General features: G+C 33.1%; 1 protein-coding gene across 1 annotated transcript in view; it reads right to left on the reverse strand.

The window, feature by feature from the left end:
- LOC117782835 (trichohyalin) overlaps positions 1-18,437 on the reverse strand; it is a 53,134-nt gene that overhangs the window by 21,995 nt on the left and 12,702 nt on the right. The gene's annotated exons all lie outside the window — the stretch shown is intronic.

An 18,437-nucleotide genomic window follows, 5' to 3' on the forward strand; every position in this document is an offset into this window, starting at 1 on the left:
TTCTCTTCTGTTTTGTACATTTTAGAACATAACTAAAGCGATTTTTGCCCGAACACTTACGGACTATTTTGGCCCCATATTTTTTTTATTTTTTAAAATTATTTTTGTAAAAATTTCATTTGATTTTGTTGTTTTTCTACAAGTTGTGACTTAATTCAAATGTTTCAACACTTTTTCTCATTGCGCTTAATTTACAATAAGGTTTTGTAATAGTAAATTAATTTTTTATATATTTATTTTTGTTTTAACTCTCTTGAATTATTTTTAGTTTTTCTTGCTTCGTTTTTCGTTTGTTATTATTTTGATAAAAGGTAGTATTATTTTTTTTTTTATGGCAAACTGCACCTAAAAGTTCAACAAGGGGGCGTGTGAGTGTGTGTGTGTGTGTGTGATAGAGAGAGAGAGAGAGGGGGCTTTTGCAATATGAAATGTGTGTCATTTTAAAAGATGGCCACGCGGCTGGGTCCCTGTATGTATGTGTGTGTGTTGGTATGTGTGTGTGTGTTGTGGTATGTGTGTGTGTGGGCCACACTTTCATGTACCCTATTTACTCATGTGTGTGTGGAAATTTGTTTGTTTAGTTAGTTTATTTTAGCTTGGTTTTTGGTCAAGTGAATATTGCGTATACGACATGTGTGGCGAGGCATACAAATGCGCTTGGATTCTGATTTCGTTGTTTATGTTTATTATTTTTTTTTTTTTGGGTATTTTTGGTATTTTTTTGTGGCAGTTGGTTTTTTGGTATTTTGGTATTTTAATGCTTGTACGCAGGGAAAGAAACATAAATTACTTATAACAATATATAGTTCAGATGCATTATAGAAATAACGTGCAAAAGTATATTGTAAACAATTGTTTCTGTGTTGTTGTTGTAGCTGTAATTGTTGTTGTTGTTGTGTTAGGTGAGAAACAAACAAAATATATATATAGGTATATATATTATAATGTGGTGTATATATATATATATTGGAATATATATATGTAAAAGTATTTATTGAGTAGTATTTGAGTAGAGTTAGACAGACAGTGAGTGTGACAAAGACAGAGATAGAGTTAGATAGAGAAAGAGAGACAGCAATAAATAGTGATATGGCAGACAGAGACACAGAGATATAGTTAGAGAGAGAGAGAGAGAGAGAGAGTTTTTATTGAATTTAAACGCAAGTTTTAAAAATATTGCGGCTGATTTTTCAAATGGATTTAGGAATTTATTTCATGTGTGTATGTGAGTGTCTGTGTGTGTTTGTATGAGTGTGTATATAGGTGTAAATTTGCTATGTGTGTGTGTGACTTGTTGGTTGCTTTGTTCGTCGTTAGTTTCAAATTTCAATTTGTACTCGAGTTCATTTTATTTACAAAACCAAAAAGTAATATATTTTTTTTAATAGTTAAAAAAAAAATCTGCAACAGACGGCCAGTCTAAAGTTCAGTTAAAGGGAACTGGAAGGGGTTGGGGAGTTGGGTAAATCAGATTTAAAATCGTCTTTGTTTTTTTTGAACAAATAAAAACAAAATACTTTAGAAGATTGTATTTATATATAAAAATATATAAATATATACACAGAGATATTTTATTTTATATTTTGATTAAGTATGAATAGAACGACAAAGCGACAGATAGAGGAGAGAGTTGGAAAATGTGGTATATATATTTATATATATATATATATATATATAGTTTGATGTATAGGAGGTACGTATGTAAGTATGTATGTTATATACAGGTCATAATTGTTTCATCATTTTATCGTCAAAGAGATTTGTCAGTAATTAACTTGCCTACATTTAATTTTATTTTTTTTCTCTTCTCTTCTTTTTTTTTAGTTTTAGCTTTTGACTTTTTTTGTTTGTTTTAGCTGTACTCTGATATTTTTTCTTTTCTTTTTATTGGTGCGAAAATATTACAAAAGCATATTGTAAATAGTTGCATACGTTTTTAATTTCTTTAGTTGGTTTTAATTGATATTTTTTATGTTTGTTCTTTTTGGGAGTTTTGAAGCTTTTTTGGTCATTGCATATTCTATTGTTTTTGCCTCGTTTTGTGTTTGCTTTTAGAACAACAACAAAATGTGTTATAGATGTATGTTAAAAAATTGAAAATGATCAATTCTGGGAAACAAATGCAAAGCATCTCGCTTTCATCGTTTTAAGTGTTTTATTTTTTTTTAGTTTTTGTTTTTTTTGCTTTGTTTTAACTTTTGCATATAAAAAAAGCCAATTATTGGAGCCATTACAATCGATAAGTTTCGTGAAAAAATCTGCATCTTTTGGCAATAAAATGACAAAAGAATTACTCTTGTATGCTAAATAAATCACATTTCACTAATAATTTTTTTTTTTGATATTCGATTTAATTGCATTAAATAATTTAAAAAATTTATCGTATATATATATATTTTTTTTTTATGTTTTTTGTTTTGTTTGCTTTGTGTGTTTCTCGTGTTTGTATTTAAGTATTAATATTACTTTTTGATTATGTAACGACAAGTAAAGAATTCAAACAGCGTTCCATAAAATGCTAACTAAAATTTAAGATTATAAAAAAAAATTAAAATGTATTTCACAAAAAAAAAAAAAAATTAAGGGAAAATTTTTAGCACTAATATTTAGTAGTAAAAAATGCTATAAATTAAAAATAAATTTTTCTATAAGCAAACAGTACTGGCAGCAACTAATGAGATACAAATATTTGAAAGAATTGTTTTGTTTAAGCTATTTATTTTACCAAATTTGGTTAAAATTTGAAATCAAATGTGCATAGCATATAATCCTAGAATAATCTAGGAATTTTTATATATGTATATAGAATAATTAATTTGAAATTACAATAATTTTAATTTATTTCTTTGTGTTGTTTATATTAATTTTCAGTTAAATAAACAAAAGACTGCCGTTTATCTTTAATTGAGTAAGTGTTGAAAGTATTTAATTAAAAGGTATGAATAATTAAAAAAAAAAAATTATATTTCATTTGAAACACACGACAATTAACACCAACAGTTAGGATTAATCTGTTAAGGATATGTATGTATGTGTAATGTAATGTATTTTATAATAAAGTCACGAGTTTAAAGTATAAATTTAGAAATTATGCCAAGCCACGCACAGCAAGAGAATAAGAGTGAACGAAAGAGAGAGAGAGAGCAAAAAAGAGAGAAAGACTGGGAGAGAGAGAGAGAGAAACTGAGAGAGCAGGTGAACAGCTAAAGTGACTCGCACACACTTCAAATAATGCCAAGAACTTTGGCCAACACATACACAGAAAAGTACACACACAGATGTATATATATATATATATATATATATGTATATATCAAAGAGCGAAATAAAAAACGACATATACTCACACACACTCACACAGTCACACTCAATGAATGTGGCCCGAAATAACAACATTTTGGTTACAAGGCTATTACGTATACGTCATGTGTGCTGCAATGTGTATGTATTTTATTTTGTGGGTGTGTGTATGTATGTATGTGTACAGAGAACGCCACAACGACATCTCTGTGTTAAAGAGAAAGGCATGATGAGGGGGGAGGTCGTTACAGGAACTCAAATGAAATGAAATACACAAAGCTAAAGACAAAGCAAATGAAAATGAAACAGAAGGAGCTAGAGAAAGAGCAGAAGGAGAAGCAGATGAACGTAGCGAAAGAAAAAGGCAAATCCAAAAGCAAATGAAAATAAGCAAAAAAAAAAAAAATCAAAGGCAGCAAACAAACAAAAAAAAAAACAAAAGTGCCCAACAATAAGTGTGTTAAGTGCAAAAGTACACATGTAGTAGATTGTATATATATATATATATTTATATCAGTGTTTGTGTGTGTGTGTGCCTGTTTTGTCTGCTATTTTCGTTGGCTGCGTGCTTCACTCAAAACATAAAATTAAAAATAAACACATAAAAAGATATTGTAAAACACGCAGTCAAAATAAAGTCGAAAACATGAGGCTGTTTTTTTATGACTCGAATAAAACTCGGTGTAGCCACAAGGATTGACAGCATGTGCCACGCCCCCAACCCACCAGACCTGCCCACTTGACAAGTGAAACCCCTGATTTACACTTTCAAAAATTTAAATGCAGAGTGAATTTAGAGGCCAAATCATGATCAAAATGACATTCTGCTTGAAAATCGGTTTAGTTTTGATCAAGTTATGACAGTTTGAAGTTGGTCAGACTGCGGATTTAGCCACTTTACAAGTCCAAATTTTTGTTCAATTTCGCATGATTTTTTACAAAAAAATGAAAGGTCTCAGAATCAAGTTTAAAGTGTTGTTTTATACTAATTACGATATAAGGAGTTGATTAAAAGTGAAAACTTGAGATTTAAAATTTAAAATTTTCGAAATTTCAAAGGGGGGACCCTTAGCATTGAAGTCGAATCTTGGTCGAAAATAATGAAATATTCTAAATGAACAAAATTTAAATGCAGAATGAATTTAGAGGCCAAATCATGATCAAAATGACATTCTGCTTGAAAATCGGTTCAGTTTTGATCAAGTTATGACAGTTTGAAGTTGGTCAGACTGCGGATTTAGCCACTTTACAAGTCCAAATTTTTGTTAAATTTCACATGATTTTTTACAAAAAAATGAAAGGTCTCAGAATCAAGTTTAAAGTGTTGTTTTATACTAATTACGATATAAGAAGTTGATTAAAAGTGAAAACTTGAGATTTAAAATTTTGAATTTTTAAAATTTCAAAGGGGGGACCCTTAGCATCGAAATCGAAGCTTGGTCGAAAATAATTTAATTTTCTAAATCAACAAAATTTAAATGCAGAATGAATTTTGAGGCCACATCATGGTCAAAATGACATTCCGCTTGAAAATCGGTTCAGTTTTGATCAAGTTATAACAGTTTGAAGTTGGTCAGACTGCGGATTTAGCCACTTTACAAGTCCAAATTTTTTTTAAATTTCACATGATTTTTTACAAAAAAATGAAAGGTCTCAGAATCAAGTTTAAAGTGTTGTTTTATACTAATTACGATATAAGAAGTTGATTAAAAGTGAAAACTTGAGATTTAAAATTTTGAATTTTTAAAATTTCAAAGGGGGGACCCTTAGCATCGAAATCGAATCTTGGTCGAAAATAATAAAATTTTCTAAATGAACAAAATTTAAATGCAGAATGAATTTAGAGGCCAAATCATGATCAAAATGACATTCCGTTTGAAAATCGGTTCAGTTTTGATCAAGTTATGACAGTTTAAGTTGGTCAGACTGCGGATTTAGCCACTTTACAAGTCCAAATTTTTGTTCAATTTCGCATGATTTTTTACAAAAAAATGAAAGGTCTCAGAATCAAGTTTTAAGTGTTGTTTTATACTAATTACGATATAAGGAGTTGATAAAAAGTGAAAACTTGAGATTTCAAATTTTGAATTTTCGAAATTTCAAAGGGGGGACCCTTAGCATTGAAATCGAATCTTGGTCGAAAATAATTAAATTTTCTAAATGAACAAAATTTAAGTGCAGAATGAATTTAGAGGCCAAATCATGATCAAAATGACATTCTGCTTGAAAATCGGTTCAGTTTTGATCATATTATGACAGTTTGAAATTGGTCAGACTGCGGATTTAGCCACTTTACAAGTCCAAATTTTTGTTAAATTTCACATGATTTTTTACAAAAAAATGAAAGGTCTCAGAATCAAGTTTAAAGTGTTGTTTTATACTAATTACGATATAAGGAGTTGATTAAAAGTGAAAACTTGAGATTTAAAATTTTGAATTTTCGAAATTTCAAAGGGGGGACCCTTAGCATCAAAATCGAATCTTGGTCGAAAATAATTAAATTTTCTAAATGAACAAAATTTAAATGCAGAATGAATTTAGAGGCCAAATCATGATCAAAATGACATTCCGCTTGGAAATCGGTTCAGTTTTGATCAAGTTATGACAGTTTAAGTTGGTCAGACTGCGGATTTAGCCACTTTACAAGTCCAAATTTTTGTTCAATTTCGCATGATTTTTTACAAAAAAATGAAAGGTCTCAGAATCAAGTTTTAAGTGTTGTTTTATACTAATTACGATATAAGGAGTTGATAAAAAGTGAAAACTTGAGATTTAAAATTTTGAATTTTCGAAATTTCAAAGGGGGGACCCTTAGCATTGAAATCGAATCTTGGTCGAAAATAATTAAATTTTCTAAATGAACAAAATTTAAGTGCAGAATGAATTTAGAGGCCAAATCATGATCAAAATGACATTCTGCTTGAAAATCGGTTCAGTTTTGATCATATTATGACAGTTTGAAATTGGTCAGACTGCGGATTTAGCCACTTTACAAGTCCAAATTTTTGTTCAATTTCGCATGATTTTTTACAAAAAAATGAAAGGTCTCAGAATCAAGTTTTAAGTGTTGTTTTATACTAATTACGATATAAGGAGTTGATAAAAAGTGAAAACTTGAGATATAAAATTTTGAATTTTCGAAATTTCAAAGGGGGGACCCTTAGCATCAAAATCGAATCTTGGTCGAAAATAATTAAATTTTCTAAATGAACAAAATTTAAATGCAGAATGAATTTAGATGCCAAATCATGATCAAAATGACATTCCGCTTGGAAATCGGTTCAGTTTTGATCAAGTTATGACAGTTTGAAGTTGGACAACTCTTTCACCTAGCAAGTTTACCACAACCGTACCGGTACAAACGTTTCGGTATTCGGTTCTGGACAGAGAATTTATTTCGGTTACGGTCTCAGATTTGGTACTAAAAATGAAACGGTTAGTTTCGGTTAACGGTTCCGGAATGGGTTCCGGTGGTATTCCCTGGTTCTTATTATTTTTTGTCAGTGTAGAAATGCAGTTGCAGCTTTGCGCCTTGTAATTATGACAAATCATCACGTTTCGAGGCCAGACAGACGAACACCAACTGATCCCTTTCATCCATCTCATCCCCATCCCCCAATTCCCCTTTTCCTCTTTTCCACTGCCGCCTGGCTGTCATCATTACATTTCTCTGGCAATTGTCTCATCTCACGCACGTGCGGATGCAACTGTGTACCGGCAAAAAGGGGTCTCAGAGAGAAGAGAGGGCTAAAGAATGTATTTCAAGTGACATTTATGAAGTGCTGAGTGTTTGGTGTGTTGGCATTGTCCCCTTTTTGTCTTTCAATATACCCTACAACAAGATTTACATGCTAGCTGTCTTGTTCAGTTTTTTTCACTTTCAAAATTTCTAACATTTTTTGCTTTTTAAATAATGCTAAAATGCTAAGTGTGATAAATATCAAACTTCAAAAATTAAGTTTTTCGCCAATCAATAAATTCGTCTGTCATTTTTTTAGCTTAAGCAAATAAATTTTATGTGAAAAAATCAAAACCTAAAATTAAAATTGATTTATGAGTATACTCATATACTATATATAGTCGTTGAATCTCAATTTCTTTGTCCTCAGTTGGCACTCAGACCTACAACAATTTTATGCCAATTTCAGCTCTGAAGTCACTGTAATAAATTAGAAAGTTTTGGTGTCAAGAAAACTGTTCTATAAATGGCTTTTGCTGTAATTCTAGATCAACACTTAAAATCTTTGATTTAAGGCTTTTATTGCACACCATTCGAATTAAAGTCTCCATATTTCAAAAATATGAGCTTAATTTTTCATTGCCTACTTTTTAGGGTAGCATTGAAGTCCTTGACTGCTCTCGTAAATCTATCCTGCCAATTACAACTTTCTTGTCCAGTATTTTTAGCTGAGAAATCTGTTCTATAAATTGATTTGGCTCTAATAACTGATTTTTTGTGCAACATTTAATATTCAATCTTATTCTTTACTTTTCATTGCATACTTTTAAGCGCAGCTTCTAAAATCTTGCTTGACTTTTCATGGCATACTTTTAAGCGTTGCATTTACGTTTAATATTTGATTTTTCATTGCATACTTTTGAGCGCAGTGATTAATATCAGCACTTAACTTATTTAATACTACACAATTTTAGTGCTGGGTATCGAAGCGTCTTGCAAGCTCTTTGTGAGCTCATTTTCACACTCGCACACATAGATAGACACACAGTCAGTTTTGTCTGTCGCATTTAGAACAATTGCGGCACGCGTTGGGGGCTTTTTGCTAATGAGCGGATGGTCGTACGTCACGGACACGAAACTTGCATTGTGCACTGTGCATGTCTGCACGTTTCTCATTTTGAATAGACTGTCGTGTGTGTTTATGTGTGTGTGTGTGTGTGTGTGGAAGTTTGCTGAACATTTGCACTTAAGCTCATTCGCTCAACTCGCTCGAATTTCACTAATTACTCATGCTGACCTTTAAAAGTGCTTTACGATTCGATTAGCATAAAAGTATGCTATGCTTTTTATGTGCACACTCACTGAGTAAAGAAATTACTGAGAATTGTGGTGTGTGGTGTGCATGTCCTGTCGTGTCGTGTTTGCTGTGGCGCCTGGCCAAGACATTAACTTGGCCTGCAGCAGCAAAAAACTTGCAAAGAATTGGGCAAGCCAGAAAACTAATGACCTGCCCCACCAGAAAGCAGCCAGGCACATTCTCTGATTTATTTATTACATTTTATTGTTTGTTCTAGCTGTTATACTAGTGCTAGTTTTACTCTGTGCTACACACTAAAAAAACAGCTCAAAACAGTGACTACTAAAAAGTAGGCAACACTGCTTGCACCGCCTTTTCCGCTCTCTCCCCTTTTTTGCTCATTTCTCTCCACATAAGTTGTTTTGATTGAGTGGCAATTTATTTGAGTAACGCGTTAGAGTATTTGACGGGTCTGTGTGTTGTTGCGTTGTGTAGTGTAGTGTACTGATTGGCAGCAACATTTTGCAGCGCTTGACAAAGACATGAAAATGATGAAATGACAATTGAACTTGATGAGTTCATGATGATTTTGTTTGTTTGTATCTGTATCTGTATCTGTAAATGTATCTGTATCTTTAGCTGTATCTGTATTGTTGTGTATTGATGAAGGTGACGTTTTTGTTTATAGTTGTTGTTGTTGTTATTTGTTGTTGCTGTTATTTATTGTTGTTGCTTTTGAGTTGAGTTGATTGCGTGAAGTTGATTTGAGAGTTGATGATGAACGAACTGAACTGATTGATGATGGATTGATTGATTGACTTTGCATACAGATTGTTGTTGTTGTTGCTGTTGTTGTTGTTGTTGCTGGGTAGCTACAGTACCTTATAGTAGACATAGGCATTGTCCATAGGTTTATGTTGCTGCTAAATGCCTTGACTTTAAAATGTTGCTGTCGTTGTCGCTGTTGTTGTCGTTGTTATCGTTGTTGTTGTTGTTGTTGCTGTGGCAGCTGCAATTATTGCTGTTGCTGCTAAGCAAATATATCTATATATGTATAGATATATGTATGTGTGTATATATATTTACAATGTTGCAGTTCGTTGTACTTGGTAAAATGCTCTATTGCTATTTATGTAATTTGAGTTGCTTCTAAGTTTGTGCGCATGTGTGTGTGTGTGCGAGTGTGTGTGTGTGTGTGAATGTCTGTCTGTTTGTCTGTCTGCCTGCTTGTCTCTAGTAATACAATAATAAACCGCTAACAGCAACTTCCTCGTTACTTTTGGTCTATTATCTTGACGTTGTTGTTGCTGTTGTTGCTGCTGTTGTTGTCTTCTCTTGCTCTTCTTCTTCTTGCTGCTTCTTAGCGTCGTCTGCTTAGTGTAACCTTCTGACAAGGCACACAGACACACGCATACAACAACACCAAATACAAGTGTGTGTATATATTATTTTATAAAAATGTTTGTCCTGACTGACTAACTGATTTTTTTATTAAGCTGAATTTTTAGCTTTTGTTGTTGTTGTTGTGGTTGCAGAGGTTGTCGTTGTTGTTGTTGTTATTATTGCAGTTGTTGTTGTTGCTGTTGTTACTGTTTCTGCTGTCAATTTCTTGTTGTTAATGTCGCAGATTTTTGGCTGCTTAAACAAAATTATTGATTTTATGCGCTGCCTCTGCCGCAGTCGCTGTCGCTGTCTCAGTCGCTGTCGCCGTCGCTGCCACGGCTGCTGTGGCTAGCTTTTAATTGAAAGTGCACTTTTTTTTGCTCATGCGTTTTTCTTTTACTTTGCTATTTTATTTCTCTGCATTTGCATTTTTTTCTTTTTTTTTTTTTTAAATAAATTTTCTTTTAATTTACTTTTGGAAGCACACACACACACAAAGTGAGAGATTTTTGCAGGTAAAGGCACAAATTGAAATGCTTTACATCCTTTTGAAGGATTTTATTTTTTTCTTTCTTATTTTTGCTCAATGATTTTATGTGGCACACACGTTCGCGCCACGTTTTTTTTTTCTTGCCACTCGTATGTATTTGTTTTTTTTTTGTATTTATGGCACAATTGGCTCAGAAATTTGGAGCAAACGAATCGCGATTATCTAGCCTAAATCTGTATGTACATAACAATTGTATGCACTTATTTACATGAACAATATAATTGCAGATATTTCTAATAGATATATATTTATATATTATATATAATTTTGCTGCTTTTCTTCTCTAATTTCAATGGGCAGTCACACAAGTCACACAATTTCGATGCGTACGCGTCGCGATTTTGCGGGCAACTCGACAATTTTTTGGATAACTCCGTGTCCGAGTCCGTGTCTCGTTTCTCGTGTCTCGTTAGCTAAAACGTTGCGTATACAACTGTCTTCAAATGCAAAGCTTTCGCGCCCACGAGGCCAGCGACCATTGAGACAGTTTGGCAGCAGCAGAGAAAAGAGAGAGAGAGAGAGAGACAGAAGGGAGAGAGAGAGAGACGGAGGGAAGGAGAACTGCCCCTTTGGCATTTGCAAAGCTTCGATTTGAGCGCAAAATCTCGACTCAACTTCGGTTTAGCTCAAAAACGCGTCATGTGGTGCATTCGGCACTCGGTAATCGTCACTTAGCACTTAACAACAGTGTTGACAAACGTTGAAAAGCAAAAGAAAAGAAGCCAGCATTTAGCTACATTATTCAATATCTTTATTGTCATCATTTCAAAATTTTTAATCTACCTATATATACAAATCTTTGTCCTGACTGACTGACTTACTCACTGAGCATTGTACAGGACAATAGTTTATAAAAGTCAAAATATTTATAAAGATGCTTAAGCGATTTCATAATCCTGACCATTTTAAGTAATAACTCTGCAAGTTAGTTTTCTAACTAAAAAAGTCTTCTTTTAAAGAAGGTCCTAAAATTTCTAAATTTTTTGACATACAAAATTAAAAAATTTCTAGTTTTATTAAAACTATTTAACATTAATATTAAATAAAAATTAAAATTTTTATAGGTGTTTAAACGATATCATAATCTTCATCATTTTATATATAAACTCAGCAAATAAATGCAAATTAACATTTTGAAAATTAAAGAAAAATAAACATTTTTTTTTAAAGGGGAGAAGCTTTGTATCAATATATAATCATGACTAGAATTTAGAATTCTGACAATTGCTACAAGTATCTGATCTATATAAAAATTTGTGTTAAGTTTTTTCACATTGAAAATAGCTAGAATTTGCGCTGTCTGTATTTCTAGAGATTTACCCGCAGTTGTAGATTTAGACGTGTTTAAGGTACAAAACAAGACGTGCTGCCAACACTGTTAGGTACTCGGCTTTTTGACATTCGGCTTCGGTGCTCAGCAGTCGGCTTTCAGCTGTCGGCAGTCGGCAAAGAGAGCTTTACAACTTTAGCTCGTTTCAAGCGTGTGCTAAAAAAGCTTTTACGATTTACGCTCAAAAGCTTTTGAGATTCGTTTGCGTTTTTTGACTTTGCATTTATTGATTGGCGTCGTGAGCTGTCGTGAGCAGAACACGTGAGTCTCGTGACTCTCTCGCTAGCTGCTCAGTCTCTCTCTCTCTCTCGCTCTCTCTTAACTGTTTGTGTGTGTGTGTGTGTGTTGCCTGCCACGAATTAGCGGCCTTAGTTTGTGCTAAACATCAAACATTGCGATTTACTTGCTGCTGGCATCGTTATCCTTGCAGCTGCCACAGTTGTTGTTGTTTTTGTTGTTGTTGTTGTTGCAATTGTGTGTTGCTGTTGTTGTTGCTGTTGCTGCTGCATTGGCATTGCCAGCTTTGCATTGGATGCCCGCAGCGCGTGCGTCTGACACAAAAATGCATTTCATGCATCTCGTTTACAGCAGCTGTTTTTATGCCACTGACGCCACCAAATGTTGCAAATGAAAATGAAAATGAAAGTGAACAAGTGGAAGTGGCAAATGACAAATGGCAGTGCAGGCTGCCTTTCGATTAGTCCGTGCAACCACGTACAGCATCAATGCATATTATGAACTTGATTATCTGTTTGCCCACAAAAGTAGGCAACATAATTTAATGCTCTGAATGCTTAACTGCAGTACTATAGAATTTGTGATACCCTCAAACAATTTAATACCAAAATTTAATATTTAATTAATAACAATATTAATATTTAATATTTATGTAAACAAGCTGGCAATTTTGTGCATTTTGCTATTTTTTAACATTGTATATTTTGAGCTGCTCTAAGAAGTAGGCAACACTTTTTATGCTCATGTAGTTTGCTTATTTATGACACTTTTTGATACATGATTAGAGTAGTACAGTTAATAATAGATTAAAAATCAATTTTGACACCGTTTCAAAAACTTCAAACTGTCGAAACTGTCGAACTGTCAAACTTTTGTCAAAAATATGACTCCTATAATTTTATATATATAATTTATTAAGAAAATTTAAATTTTTTTGTCAGGACTGTTCACTTTTTCGGAATGCTTTAAGATATAAATTTATTGAGTTGTAGTATGCAAAAAAAGTGATTGAGAATGAATTTATGGTTAAATGCAACACTTTAAGACTTGTTATTCCGAACGTTTTACCTTTAAGCAATCAATTTTCCTATTGCTCCCTCACTTTGTGGCTGTTGTCCTAGTTTAGCTTATTAGTTTAGTGTGTGTGTGTTTGTTGTGTGTTGAGGTGGCACAGAAACCACAACTGCAATCAGTAGGACAACATCAGAGCAACTGCATAGAGTATGAATGGGGAATGAGTGAATAAGTGAATGAGGGAGATGAGAGAAATGAGGTAGATGTTTGAGATGTTTGTGCTTGGCCATTTAAAATTGAAATTCAATTGCATGGAAATCGATAAATCAATTGAAACTGACATTTTAAGTGGAAATGGCAGGACCAATGATGAGCTCAGCTCCAGTGAGATTCGCATTCACAGACAGCATAAAGGATGCTGCTTTCTCTGCTCTGTGTACACTGATAAAAAAGACCGCTTCACTCTATAATATTAAGCATGAACTTTTTTTTGTAAAAGGAGAACTTTGTGAGAAATCTATAAACACAATATATTTCGTTAAATGAGTATTATGTTTGTATATTAATATAAAGAATATTTTCTTTCAGTGTATAAATAAGTGTTTGTGTGCCAGTTTCCGACTACAGCATTGCTGTCAAGAGTGGCATGAGAGAAGGGGGCGTGGCAGGGTTGGGCGTGGGTTTATCTGCTGGGTCAGTGCCAGTTCAGAGTTCAGAGCAGTTTCACAGCGCATTTCCGTTTCCGGCTTAATTGTTTTCATTTCATTTCAATTCACTCAACTCAACTCAACTTAACTCAACTCGACTCTAAATAAACGAATTCTATCAGCGCACTTTGTAATTGCATTGCGTTTGTTCAGGACACGACACAACAACACACAACATGACAAGGACACGAACAGGACACAAACTGGGAGCCTGGGACACAACTTTATAAACTTTTGTGATTGCAAGTGTGTCTCTGTGTGTCTTTCCCCCCCCGTGTGTGTGTGTGTGTGTGTGTGTATAGTGTTTGACAGTTAAATGAATTTTGTGGCAAGCCGCGTAATTATTTTATACCCGTGGCATAATAAACAAAGTGTCTCGTATGCCGTGTCCTCTTTCTTCTCCTCCTCCTCCTCATCCTCATTTTCATTCTTCTCCCTTACACAATATATCATGAGTTGAGCTGCCAGCCATTTCATGTATAATAACTAGCAGTCACACACACATACACACACAAACACACACAAACACACACTGCCACACCCACTGCAATTATTAGATTCTGCACTTGAGAATTGGAAAGGGTTTATTGAGTTGGTCGAGGGGAATATTTGATTAGCAGACACTAAAAGTCATGTCTTAATCCATAAAATAAAATTTTTTTGACCAAAACAAACATTTGGCTATATGTTTATAACAAGGAATTAAACCGAAACCAATTTATGTTACGGGTTCGCTTCCGGTTCGATTCGAAACAACTATTTCGGTAAAAGGTTCTATTTCAGCTTTTTTTTCTTTCGGTTTCAATCAATTTTAAAACATTTTCAAATGATAAGTTGTCGTTTTATAGTAATTATGACATTGAATTAATATCTAGATCCAGAGGAATAAATTTTTTTAACGAATCTAATAAATTTGGATGCCAAATATTTTTTCCAAAAATATGCGTCTAGAAGTTTACTCATTTTAAAACAATTTTATTTCAATCTCGTAGAAAATTTTCCATATTTTCTGTATATGTTGCTATGTCACTAGCGTAGAGTGCCTTTCCAAAGTGATAAATAGGAAGTAAAATTAAGAAGTAAGAATTAGTACAGGGTCTTTGATGGTCGAGTACGCTCATCTGTATACTTAACTACTTGTTATTTATGCGTATGCATGGACGAATCTTTGCGCTCTTTACTCCCTTTCTTTTGGGCTGCCTGCCTGTCTCTCTCGCTCTCCTTTCTCCCTTTCTCTCTGTCCCCCTCTTTCTCTTCTGTGATGTTCGCTTTGCATGCTAATTAAAATTCAGGCATTGGCGCCGTTTTGCATAGCTCGGTAATTTGTGCTGGCCAATAAAGGGAAAGGCAAAAGGGGTGAAGGGAAGTTAGATGGCAGTGAAAGTGAGGCGGGGTAAGGGGGTCAGGGGGTCAAACAGCATGAATATTTGAATGTGGCTGGCATTCATCGACAGTTTATGTGGTTTAGACCAAGACCAGGTCATGTGGCCTACACAATGCAATGTCTAATGGATAAAGACCAAGAGATAAATGCGGATAAATGTGGATAAATGTGGATAAATGTGGGATAAAGAAGCATAGGCGCAAATATACTTTTGTCGAGCCCGAGAAGCTAAAAAAGCCAAGAATGTGTGTAACTGTAACTGTTACTGTGACTATAACTGTAACTCACCCTCACCCCCTGCTCCTCCTGAGCGTATTTCTTGATTTCACGCTCCAAATCAAGCTAAAAAGTGTTAGAGAAGGTTTTATAGTTTCGTACGATTCAGAGGGCAAATATATATGCCCAAAGATACACAGAAAACATACACACACACACACACACACACACACCAAACACACAGACCAAGTGGCGCCACATAAATGCCCATATAAAATGTTAATAAAAATTGACACAAATACATACAAAATATGCGTAAGCTCAATGTTATATAAGACCCAGAAATTGGCAATAAGCAAAGTCTTTGACATAGTCAACTAGTCAATAAAATTGCGAAAATCTGTACCTATAATAAATATAAATAGCAGCAAACATAACTAATGTGTTATAATTTTTAAAATACATTTTCATAAAATAGTAAATTTTTAATGGCTTTGAAATGAATTCTTACCTCCAATTTTTATTTAGAAATTGTAAAATAATAGTTAAATTAAATTTATAGAACGAAAGCCTTCTATTTGACTTTTAAAATAATATATAAATTTTTATTTTAATATTGACATTTTTAAATAAAAATTAAAATTGAAATAGAATTTTTTCATATAATTCAAAAATTTACTATTAAATTTCGTGTAGTCAAAATTATTCAATATAATTGTTAATTTTTCAATTTAAATGAGTTTATTATTACTGAATCTTCCGCGCATTTAAATAAGTACGAATTGAATGCTTCACATTTTTTTTTAACTTAGTTTAATTGCATGTCAATAACTTTTATTTATTTTTCTGTTGCCAGTTTTAGACTCTTGCAAATTGCTTGACAAGCAAATACAATTTAGTTGAAATCAAGCGTTTGATTAAAAACAATAGTTAACTAGATGAAAAACAGCATCAATGGCAAACTATTTGTCTCTCTTACAAAGTGTAATTTACTTGGCTAAGGATAATTATAAATAAACGACAGGGCGTTGAACAATTCAGTTCATGAAAATAGAGCAGCCTTGACTGAGTTCTCAAAGGAACAACAAAATAAAAAAACTAGTGACTATTAATTACATTCGATATCGGTTTATAGCGCTAAGAGACAGAACTGAACATGTGCATAGATATTGGAATATATGTATGTATGTAGAAAATGCAATTGGAACGTAACAACGAGTTGACCTCGATACAACAACAACAAATTTCTAACGGCACTGATTGCTCACTATTTTTTTTTCGGCCTATCACATGCGGCGTATACGCAACTTTTAATTGCTCGCTCACTCTTCGAAATAAAAGCTAGCAAATTGAAGGAATAGAAGAGGAAAAGAGCAAAAGGAACTGAAGTGAAATTGTTGTTGTTGCTGTCACATTTTGAACTGACGATTTTTAATTACTGATGTCCCTGGTTTCTCGTTTTCAGAGCCTTGTTTTGTCCTGCCTAAAAACCTAAGAAAAACACATTTAAAAAATCTAGAAATTTTATTTAGTCATGTGCAGTTTGTCAAGTAATTTGTTTGACAAAGTTACAATGTTCACATATTTATTTTTGATTATTAAAAATAGTTAAATTAAATGGTTAGTAATATTTTTTATTTTTCCTTAACTTCTTCTTAGAACCATTAGAAAAATAAGTTTGATAATTTTTAAAAACCAAGAAATATGTTTTTAGTTTGCGGAGCTAGTTTTCAATATAAAATATGCGATTTGTTTTTGTCCAAACAATTATTTGAATAGCTGTATATGCAATGTTGAATTGCCGCAGTTTTCGGCATTCATTTAATGCGTGAATAAAATGCGAATACACTCGTAAATTGGCAAGTGGGCAGCAAGCCCAAGTGGCAAGCAAAGTGGCAGCTGAATAAACAACTCGTACTCTTGGATCAGTCAAGAGCCGAAGCTGAGAACGGAGACGCCTTAAATAAGTAGAATAATAGTAACTATGTATCTCCGTATCTATGTATCTCTGCAGTTGCTATCAAGGTTGTTTATGCCACCCCATTAGGCATGCCACAGAGCTTTTGTTGTTGTTGTTGCTGACATGCCATGGACACTGTCCAGCCTTTTGTTGTGGCAAGAGGAATGAGTGAGAATTGTGGCTTAATATATGGTATTATGTCTGTATACGCATTTTATCTATGGCCAGGCATTCTTGTCGTGTACGTAATTATTATGTTTCTCCTATATACAGTATGTCAAGTATTTCTTTTGACAAGCCATAAATGCATATATTTTATTAAACACACAAAAATATATTTTAGCTGCTTTTAATAAATATATTTTTTTCTTAAAGCTAAAAACCTTCAATTTTAATTTTTATTGGGAGAGACTATTTTTTAAATTATAAAAACAAATATATTTTTATAGCACAACAATATTTTTCATATAATGAAGTTTAATTAGCTTTTTTTAATTTATCTTAGCTTTTATCATTTTTTTACTATTTTCACAAAGCTACAAAAAAAAAATTTTAATATTCATTGGTTGAAACTTTTTTTAAAAATATATAAGCAACGTAAAAATGTTTTCCATTCCATTAAATTTAATGTGCATTTACTCTTAGTTCAAACTATTATTTGACATACTGTATGCACTTAAATGCTTATGAGTAATAAGCTGTTTATTGTCCTTGGGGATGAATTCACAGCTGAGTCAGAATTGTCAAACTTTCAATAGATTTCCCAGGATAATTCAACGCGACACAACATGACGCAACTTGCGACGCGGCATGTGGCAAGAACTTCAGATAATAATAAATTTAAAGTAAGTAAATGCACAGCTTATGCTGCAGTTTCCATAGTTTGCAGTTTCTTCAGTTTCGGGTGACAATAAGTTTGAATTATGATGCAAATCGGAAAATGCATTTTCCTTGTTGCACAAAAATGGCACAAGCAATAAAGTTGAATGTGGGCCAAAACAAAAAAAAAAAAAATACAGAAAGTCTATGAAATATGTATGCAACAAATTGAATTTTATTACAAGTGCTTGCTCCATATTCCATAGTCAAAGTTGCAACAACTGAAAATGACAAACAATGAGTGTGTGACAAGCTGTCTATGTGTGTGTGTGTGTGTGTGTGAGCTATTGAAGTGATGCATTTGCATTTCGAGCTCATTTTTGGGACAGGCAATACAATAATGAAGCATCTCAAATTAATTAAACAACAGACAATTCATTTAGCAGGCGTTTATATATAAACATATATATATGTGTATATGTGAGAGTATGTGTGTGTGTGTGTGTGTGTGTGTACTTAAATTAAATAAAACACTACAAACAACGGCAAATGCTAGAAGTA

Source organism: Drosophila innubila (genome assembly GCF_004354385.1).
Source record: "Drosophila innubila isolate TH190305 chromosome 2R unlocalized genomic scaffold, UK_Dinn_1.0 1_C_2R, whole genome shotgun sequence".
In the NCBI taxonomy this organism is placed as follows: Eukaryota; Metazoa; Arthropoda; class Insecta; order Diptera; family Drosophilidae; genus Drosophila; species Drosophila innubila.